The sequence below is a fragment of the Glycine soja genome, chromosome 19 (assembly GCF_004193775.1).
Source record: "Glycine soja cultivar W05 chromosome 19, ASM419377v2, whole genome shotgun sequence".
In the NCBI taxonomy this organism is placed as follows: domain Eukaryota; kingdom Viridiplantae; phylum Streptophyta; class Magnoliopsida; order Fabales; family Fabaceae; genus Glycine; species Glycine soja.
Genome location: NC_041020.1, coordinates 27,965,439 through 27,976,294, shown reverse-complemented (window position 1 = coordinate 27,976,294; position 10,856 = coordinate 27,965,439). Strand labels below are relative to the sequence as shown.

The 10,856-nt window shown below is 33.5% G+C and overlaps 1 pseudogene; it reads left to right on the top strand.

Moving 5' to 3' along the window:
* Nucleotides 1–1,021: 1,021 nt before the first annotated feature.
* On the top strand, nt 1,022–8,699 carry LOC114398681 (annotated as a pseudogene).
* Nucleotides 8,700–10,856: the final 2,157 nt, after the last annotated feature.

Here is a 10,856-nt window from a genome sequence, read left to right as displayed (position 1 = left end):
AGACTTCCTATCATGAACCTTTCCACTTTGATAATATATTTGTCATATAATTATTTGTTATTGCTGAAACTGATTTAACATACAAACATTGCTTTACAATTCACGAAATTTAACATCACTTGATACTGAATTCAGAATTGGTTGGTTTGTATTTGAGTTTGTTTAAATACATTTTCTGTTTACAATACAAAAAAATTAGAACCTAGGACCAAAGTTAATTGGTATTTACTTTGAAAACAATCACTTAAAGATACACTTTGAAAAAAAAAATCACGAAATGCATTCTATTCATTAAGTACAATGAAATAAAAATTAGATTTTATTTCTATTACAAAAAGATCAAATTTAGGTTAATTTAATATTCTATACTAATTAATTTTTAAAAACTTCCTGTGTAAAGCGTATGAACATCGTGTATGTATACTATATTCCTTTTTCTATGTCATTTATTTTATTTTGTTTGTTAAATATAATATATTCCTACTACTAATATAACATTGGATTCCATTTTCTTGCAGACACAAATATCACATTGAATCATCAACTAAAATTGTTTTCATTGTGCACCAATGGATATTTACGTCCATTGACATTTCTTTTCATTATATTTATTTACTTTTTCCAAGAACTTATTATTATATGTCAAATATGTCTTTTCAATTACATTTACATATTAATGATTATCTTTGATAGATTTTTCAACTTCTATAAATATTAATGCACATTCATTGTTATTTTTATTACATTACACGCAACATTTGTACCTACCTTACCAACTTCCCATACTTTGAATAGTGACTCCGCCTTCACATAATTTGAATAGTTACTTTCCACTTCTCAATGTCTACAGGACAGTTACATCAAGCTGCCTAAAATAGCCATCAAATAAAATGCATTGGAACAAGCAATTCAGCATCATCTCACCATACCTTTCTTCCTCAATCGCTCTACCCAAACCAAAAAGAGGGAATTATCACCCTCAATTCATCTAGCGGAACAAAGTCACTCAAACATTATCAACATGAGTTGTCAGTCATCAACTGATTCCAATGTTGTAAGTTCTTTTTCCATTTTAATGGTTGCTTCATTTGCCTTCAAATCGCCTTGGTATAATTAATTTCATTTGGGTATTCATAGTTGAATCCTTTGTTGCTTAATGTTTCCCTGAATCGTAATGAAATTGCCTATATGCACCACTATCATCCAACACTTATGTAGTATGCTGGTGATCACTGAATAACAGTAAAGTATAATGAAAGAAATTATCATACTTCCTCATGTCTCTGCTTCTGTGTCACCACCATATTGCCCATCCATTTACATTCATGTTTTAGCAAAGTAATGTATTACGTGTTAGTAGTAATCATCGATCATGATTGACTTCTCTTACTATATTTTCATCAATGAATACTGAAGATTACACTTTTTTAAGTCATTCCCACTCAAATACTACTTTGCATAGTAATGCATAACCCATTCCAAGTGGTTTAATGTAGTTACTAAATGTGGGTCATCATACGATGCTATTTGTATACTACATATCTTCTTTTTCTTTTAAGTGGTACATTCAATTCAGATCACTTTATACAATTATATTTACTCAATTTTAAGATGTTGGAATTTTCAATTCTTTACTTATAACTTATGGTTTTAACTGATACCTCAGTAAGCTATGTCATCATACATTATTGTCATACAAGTCCCACATAAGTTAATGGGAACTACAATCACATCAATTTGTAGCTGCATTCCATACCGACAAAGTAAATTTATTAACCTATTGAATCAAATCATATTGTCTTCATCAGAAACAAATGAGTTTAATTGTAGTTGACAATTGATTCAACTTACATAATTGATATTTTTCAATGTTGTACTTGCAGAACCTAATTGAGATACCATCATTCTACCACAGGCAATGGGATCCTCACTATCCACCAGTAGTGCTATTCGCATATAATGGATGCAGCTATCCTATAAAACTTAGAAAAGACCACAACAAAGACTTCTTCGCTGATGGTTTAAAGCAATTCAGAAAAGAGTTGAACATTCAAGAAGGTATCACCATCACTTATGCTGCTACCGACCAGAGATTGGATATTCAATCTTCACTTCATGCCACCCTAGATTATCAAACATGTGGAAGGCCTCCAACAACCCGAAGAACACATGTGTGGACTATAGAAGTTAGTAAAGCTATGATCTCTGCTCCTCATCCATTGGTAGAACTCCATTCATTTAATCAGGCACTGTCATCTTTATTGACCTTAAATCCTTTTACTAACTTGCATCTCTAATCTAGGTACTACCAACGAATGCTCTAACCTATGTTGGTGCCTCAACACAAAATATGACCATTCTGACAAATGATGCCCATCCTCTAGTATGGAAGTTGACCATCTACGATCCTAAAACAAGCCAACAATGTGTTGCTGACCCATGGTATCGATATTTGAAACAAAATGACTTCAGCCCTGGAGATGAGTTATGCTTTTACTTTAGGCCTAAAAAAAGTATGGGAATTGGTTATCAGAAAAGAGGTGCATTGGGATAATACTGACTTTGATTAAAGATGGTGGCCCAAGTGTTGTGTTGCAATTGAGCCACCTAGCTTTAGGAGGCACTATTTGTGTTTCATATTTTTCTGTATCTAAACAACTTTCCAGTCGTTTATGCTTAATTTCAATTTCAACAAACATTTAAGATTTTTTTTATATAAAGTAGTATATTATGAAATGCAAAAGAGCAGGGACTGCTATGAACGAATGTTTCATATATCTACACTCAGAATGTTATTTACGAATGGTAACCATTGCTATACATCCATCCTGCGCATAAATAAAATTCTATAAACAGATAGACTAATTTAATATTTGACAATTAGTCAATAAGCAAAACACTCTTCTCGAATAAATTTTAAAACTAATACATAACATCAGAATTTTATAACCAGTGTATGTAGATTAAAAACATTGAAAAAATAATCAACCATTAATAAATTGAAAATATCCAATACATAACTTGTTGTTTATGAATCTTAATTTTATCAATAGTACCTTTTAACACAAATTATGATAATCATTTGATAGCAAACCAAACTAATCATCTAATCATAAATTGAAAAAATTAAACAACATTGCCATGCTTTTATTTTGTATTACCTGTCAACTATAGTAACCAATAGTGGGTAGCAAATTATTGTGCCATATCGGAAGTCTCAGCCTAAACCACACAAATGTCTAATCATAGGCTTGTTGGGAAAGAAAGAAACGGGAGGGAAAACACAACTCTCCATTCTTCCTTTTCTTCACTACCTACTGCTCACTAGCAATCGTGAACCATATCCAAAAACTTCAACAAACTTGTACAATATGAATCCTCCTTGAATAATACATATAAGCTGGATGATGTCAAGTAATGGACGAAATCGGAGGGCATGAAGCACGTTTACACGAACATGCAACTTAAGTCGAAGATTAACAACAAAACGCATATCTTCTCCTGCTGAGTTTCAAGGAAAATTTATTCCTTTTTATTATCTTATTTGATCCATATACGCATTAATGTACAATTCTTTCTTCACAAAATCTATTGAGTTACTACTATTGCTAGATTGCTAGATATATGGAAGTAGTGCCACGTGTTGCATGTTTATATACTGTATTTATAAAATAATTAGGACCGATTGTGACCCCAATAAGTTGTTATATTTTGCGCCTAAATTCTTACCATCAAACAATAACAAAATGTTGCAAAATACTTTGTGAAGTGAAATATGAAATGGAAAATTCTGCACAAGCAAGGAAAAATAGAAAACACATTTTGCAAGAAAGAAGAAAAGCTTCTCACACTCAAAATCAGCAATTATCAAATGGTAAGGATGACTACAAACCCCCAATTGAGGTGTACATATGCTGATAATTACAAAATGAAATATATCTTCTATCATTGCAAAAAAAAAGTAAGCGTATATCAATGTCTCATCCAGACTTTATCTATGACAGTCCTACACTGCATACACAATGCACACCGTTGGCAAACATCACTTCATCATGGAATCATTCTGATCAACGTTATACTGGCGAATTTGAAATTCGTCTGAGACACACTGCCAATGTACGTAGCATCCAGGCTTTTACAATCCAGACGAATCTATTGCACAAGTTTGGGAAAGAAAATTTAATTTCATCAAACTTGAATCCGCCATCAACTTCTACATCAAATACACCCGCAACTACTTCTCCAATTACTTCAACTAGTACATTTCAACATATGCATCCTGGAAATATACAATACAGAAATCAATACTAATAACTCAGATTTCAGATGATAGTGATGAGGAAACCAATATAAACCAGACAAACATTGATGCAGGTAATGTGTAGTTATTGTTATTACATACAAAATGAATACATGGTTGTCGACTATAATTACGTAATGTCAAATTGATAACTTACATTTTAACTTTCACAAATTCTTGCATTGTAGAATATTCATTTAACAGCCCAACAACAACAGATGATGATGCTGATAGTGACCATGATTGCAATGATCATACAACGTAAGATTATGAAAATACCGGTATTGACCTTGAAATTCCAACTTACTTTTTCCTATGTTTCCATTTCTACTGGACGTGTGGAGCATCTAAACTTCCTAATTCATCTTTAGGTGCAACTTACAATGATATTGGAGATCCAGTTTGGAAATGCATCCACTGTAAAGCTATGATGTGGTATGATGAGAGGATTAACAAAGACAAGCAGTCCAAAAACCCAAGGTTTGCATTATGTTGTGGCGATGACAAAATACAGCTTCCTCTACTAGAAGATCCTCCACAACCAATGAGACAACTACTTTTTGACAGCAACAGTACAAAATCTAAGAACTTCCAGGCCAACATTCGTTCATATAATCTAATGTTTGCATTTAGATCACCTGATACCAAAGTTGACATAAGATATAATACTGGCAAAGGTCCTTCTACATTCCGCATACATGGTCAAGGGCATCATCTTATTGGAAGCCTCCTACCTACGCCTAATAACTCACCCAAGTTTGCACAACTATATATTTATGATACTGAGAACGAAGTTCAAAACAAGCTTGCCCAAAACCCACAAGTTTTAAGTTTCAATAAATTACATATTACATTACATTTTTTAAGAACTCTTCATAATAATCTATATTTACAACCCTTTCTAATGCACCTTGAAAAATACTCAGGAACAAAGATATTTTTAATGAAGATATTATTATTGGAATAAAAAAACATGCTAGATAAGCACAATCGGTATACACATAAGTTCAGAATGGCAAGGGACAAAGTATAATCTTCACCTGTTTGTGACCTCAAACTAAAACTCATAAGTGATAGGAAATCAGATGGAAGATTATATAACTTGCCAAATACTGCTGAAGTTGCTTCTTTGATTGTTGGTGATGAGCATACAAGTAATAAAAGAGATATTATCATTGAAAAGCAATCAGGAAGGCTCAAAAGAATAAATGAATTACATCCTACATATTTGCCTTTGCAATATCCCCTACTGTACCAAAAAGGTGAATATGGCTATAGACCAAATATTCTTCATAAGCCTCATCCGAATAGCCATGTTGCAAAGAGGAAGAAAGTTACCATGCATGAATATTTTTGTTTCAGAATGCAATCTAGGGACAATGAAGCTCAAACAATACTGCATTTAAGGAGATTGTTTTAACAATGGGTAGTTGATGGCTACACTATGATTGAGTCTAAAAAACTGAACTAGTACATCAACATGAACTTAGAGTTGACAAGTACATCAATTTGAATGTCTATAATAATGGTCCCGAAACACATGGCAATGACAAAAGAAAGAGAATTATACTGCCGAACTCCTTTGTTCGTAGTTGTAGGTATATGGAACAACTATATTTTGATGGTATGGAAATTTGTGGCCATATAGGATTTCCATACCTGTTATTGACATTAACATGTAATCCGGCATGGTCAGAAATTCAACAAAAAGTTAGGAAATGCAATCTAAGACCTGATGATTGCCTTGATGTTGTGTCACGAATATTCAAAATCAAGTTCACTCATTTGATGAATGATCTCAAAAGTAGACATGTGTTTGGCATCATTCTTGGATGTAAGTAATTACCTCCTCTACCAATCAATTACTACTCTTAATTTACAATTATACTTTTAAATACATTAATATTCATGGTCCTTATTATTTCATTGGATTCTAGTTGTTTACACTATTGAGTGGCAAAAAAGAGGGCTGCCTCATGCTCATATTTTAATATTTCTACATCCTTCAAACAAGTATCTGAATCCAGAAGACATTGATAACATCATTTATGTTGAGATCCCAAATAAGGACACACATCTAGAGTTGTATGAATTAGTCAGCAAGCATATGATTCATGGTCCATGTGGACTGCCAAATAGGAGAGCACCATGTATGGTTGATGGAAAGTGTATTATATTTTTCCCTAAGAAGTTCCATTAAGCAACAATTGTTGACAATGATGGTTGTCCAGTTTATAGGAGAAGAAAAAATGGACATATGGTTGAAAAAAATGGTATTGAACTTGATAATCGATTTGTTGTATCATACAGTCCACATCTCCTACTTAAATATAGAGCACACCTAAATATGGAATGGTGCAACCAGAGTACATCAATCAAATATTTGTTTAAGTATATCAACAAAGGATCCGATCGGATTACAACCACAATTGTTAATGTGCAAAACAAGGATTGTACACAAACTGAAGTTCATATGATGAAATTAAACACTATCTTGATTGTAGGTATGTCTCAATCATTTGATGATTTAATTCATCATATATCTATACACAAATCAACACTTCCTATCTATAGACATTTATTATAATATTCTAAAATGTCACATAATATCTGCATATCTTTTGCTATTAATTTGACCAGGTATGTATCACCACCTGAGGCATGCTGGAAGATATTTGCATTCCCAATGCATGCACGTGCACCAGCAGTTGAACGTCTGTATTTCCATCTTGAAAATCAATAAGTTGTTTACTGGAAAGATACTGAACAAATTGGTTTAGTACTATCTAAAAAAATAGTCAAAGAATCCATCTTTACAGCTTGGATGGATTCTAACCAAAGATATCCTCAGGGACGAAATCTTACTTATGCCCAATATTTGACCAAATTCGTGTATGTTTCACGTCGAAGATGCTGGCAACCAAGAAAACAAGGATATACAATTGGCAGGCTCATATGGGTACCCCCTTCAACGGGAGATTTGTTCTACCTGAGAATGATGTTATCTTCTACTAAAGGGCCCCAATCTTACAAAGACATTAGAATAGTAGAAAATGTGGTTTATGGTACATTCAGAGAAGCATGCTTAGCAAAAGGTTTTCTAGGAAATGATCAAGAATTTATTGGTGCTCTATGAGAAGCTAACACATGGGGATCTGCACACTTTCTTAGAAAGTTATTTGTCAAGTTGTTATTTATGAATACTATGGATAGACCACAATATGTGTGGGAACAAACATGGCAATGGATGACAGATGATATTGTATTTAATCATACAAGACAATGTAATATTTAACAACCTCAATAATTGCATATAATGAAATATCAAATTTAGCATCTCAGAGGTTTACAAATATAACACTATTTATACGTATATACATATCATTCATAACAAAAGCATGACATGCTAAGTAAATATTCTTTCTACTATTCATAGGCATTCATCTATCTGTCAAAGAATCAATGCATCTTTTTTTGAGTGAAATTGAAAATTTGTTACAAGGCAATAGGAAAAGTCTACGAGATTTTCCTTCAATGCCATACCCAATAGGATATGCTGCTAACACCCATGGAAATAAGCTCATCTTCAATGAAATGTCTTATGATAAGGAATTATTGCATGCTGAATTCAACAAATACTATCACTCACTAACAAGTGTGCATAACATATTATAGTTATTCTTAAGTGGTATTCATTATCATCAATCCATATTACTAATTCACATTGGATAAATTACTAATTGCAGATGAGCAATGTGTTATTTTTGATAACATTATGCGTGTTGTTACAACTCAATCAGGTGGAGTTTATTTTCTGTATGGATATGGTGGCACTGGGAAGACATTTATCTGGAAAACTTTATCATCTGCTATACGGTCTAATGGAGGAATTGTTTTAACAGTAGCTTCAAGTGGGATTGCATTATTACTGCTACCCGGAGGAAGAACAACACATTTTAAGTTTGTCATACCAGTGTCTGCAACACAGAATTCAACATGCAATATTCATCAAGGGGGTGACCTGACTGAATTGCTAAAAATTACCAAACTAATAATTTGGGATGAAGCTTCAATGTGTCACAAGTTTAGTTTTGAAGCACTTGATAAAAGCTTAAAAGACATCATGCACAACGATAAACCTTTTGGAGGAAAGGTCATTGTTTTTGGTGGTGATTTCCGTCAAATACTACCAGTTGTGCCAAGAGGTAGTCACTCTGATATCGTGCATACAAGTCTAAATGCATCATACATATGGGATCATTGTCAAATTTTGAAATTGACAAAGAACATGCGTTTGCAAACCAATGCTGCCGAAACCAATAGTCATGACCTCAAACAATTTTCTGATTGGCTACTAGACATAGGTGATGGCAAACTTGGAGAACCTAACGATGTCTAGTAGCCAACATATCCTAACTTTAATGATCCTATCCAGGAAATTGTTGAGTCAACATATCCTAACTTATTACAAAACTATATCAACGGGGATTTCTTACAACAAAGAGCTATTCTAGCTTCTACAAAAGATGTTGTTGATAGTATAAATGATTATGTCATGTCTTTGATACCCACTGACGAGAAATAGTATTGTAGTGCTGATAGTGATGATAAATCTGATGAATTACTCAATCCTGGTTTTGGAGTTCTAACACTTGAATTTCTGAACTCATTAAAAACATCAGGAATACCTAATCACAAGTCAAAAATCAAGGTTGGCACTCCCATAATACTATTATGCAATTTGGACCAGGCAGATAGGATATACAATGAAACTAGACTTATTTTCACAAGACTTGGTGCACATGTGGTTGAAGCAGAGATTATTACTGGCCCCAATATAGGACATTAGACATACATACCAAGAATGGATATGTCTCCTTCTGATTCTCCATGGCCATTCAAACTAATTAGAAGACAATTTTCATTCATGGTTTCATTTGCAATGACCATTAACAAGTCTCAAGGACATTCTTTGGCACATGTTGGGTTATATTTACCAAACCTAGTATTTTCCCATGGCCAGCTATATGTAGCACTTTCATGAGTGCAAAGTAAAAAAGGACTTCATATTCTTATTCATGATAAAGAAGGCACTCCAAAAAATACTACTATTAATGTAGTATACAAAGAAGTATTTACAAACTTATATGCTTCCCAAATTCTTATTTCTATATATGCATTATCATTATTGACATTCATTTTGTATATCAAACTATAACACACATGCAAAAGGCCATTGTAGGTTTCATACCCATCTAATTTTTCATTCACTTCTTTTTCAGCATTTTTAGTTCCATTTCAGCAATTATAATGTACTACTTTTTTAACTTTGCCAGCGTTTTTACAGGTTCCAACATGCTCACTTTTTGAAGAAGTATCAAATGTATGTCTATCCCTTTATCAAACATGCAAACCAATTACATATATTGTTTGTCATTCAGGCTTATTTTTTTTCTAACCATATATGCCATACCATATATAAGTTGTCATCACAATATGTATATGGGATCCTATATTTCATTGAAATGTTAACTTGCTTAATATCATTTGCAAGTTCTTTAATATAATTAAACTACCATCAGATATTATCAAATATCAAATATTAGTATTAGCTCGTGCTTCGGCACGGGCAACTTTCTAGTATAATATTAAAATATTTAATGTATTTTTTTTAATACATATATAAGTTTACATAATAAATTTTGTGACAATTAACTTTGATCTACAAACTCTTTCGCCAGTCAATGAAGAGCATCTTTAGTGCAAGATCTTGAACTCAAGATCTGGTCATGTGTAGATCTTACAATAAAGGTGTTACAGAGATCTCTAGGGTGGAGAATGGGTTCTTGTTGAAGAACCTTGAAGATCTATGCACTAGCTTTAAAAAAACAAAAAATTACTTTTAAAAAAAAAACCAATAGACCAACCCACGGGAAGAAGAAAAAAATGCAACAACGAAAATGTAAGAACAAAAGAGGAAGAATGAAAAAAACAACAACAACATACCCTGAGTTCAATGGAGGACGCAGGAGGGGGGAGGAAGAAGGAGGAGTGGGAGGGAGGAAGGAGGGGGAGAGGGAGGGAGGAAGAAAGGGAAGGGGGAAGGGGAGTGGCAGAAGGAAGAAGAAAGGGGGGGAGGTCATGATGGCAGAAGGAAGAGGACGGGGGAGAGAGAGAGGGAGGGAAACCAAAAAATGGGATAAGGAAGAAGGGGGGGTGGAGTGGCGGAAGAAAGAAGAAGAGGCATGAGCGAGGGAGGAGAAAAAAGTGAAAAAAAAAAAAGAAGAAAGGAGAAAGTGAAACGTTGGGGGAAGGAGAAAGGCTGAGTGAGGGAGTGAAAGTGGTCACTGTGTACACAATGACCATTATTGTGTACACAGTAATCTTCGAAAAATTGGACAAAGGAAGTGCGAACGGTTGGAAAGAAGTGTTTTGCATAGTACAACGGTCGGAAAAAAAATTTGTGAACGATTAGAAAGTGGTTGTGCACTGTATAAATTGGTTCAAGCGGTAACAATTAGTACACCTAATTGTCATTCTCATTTTTCATTTGTAA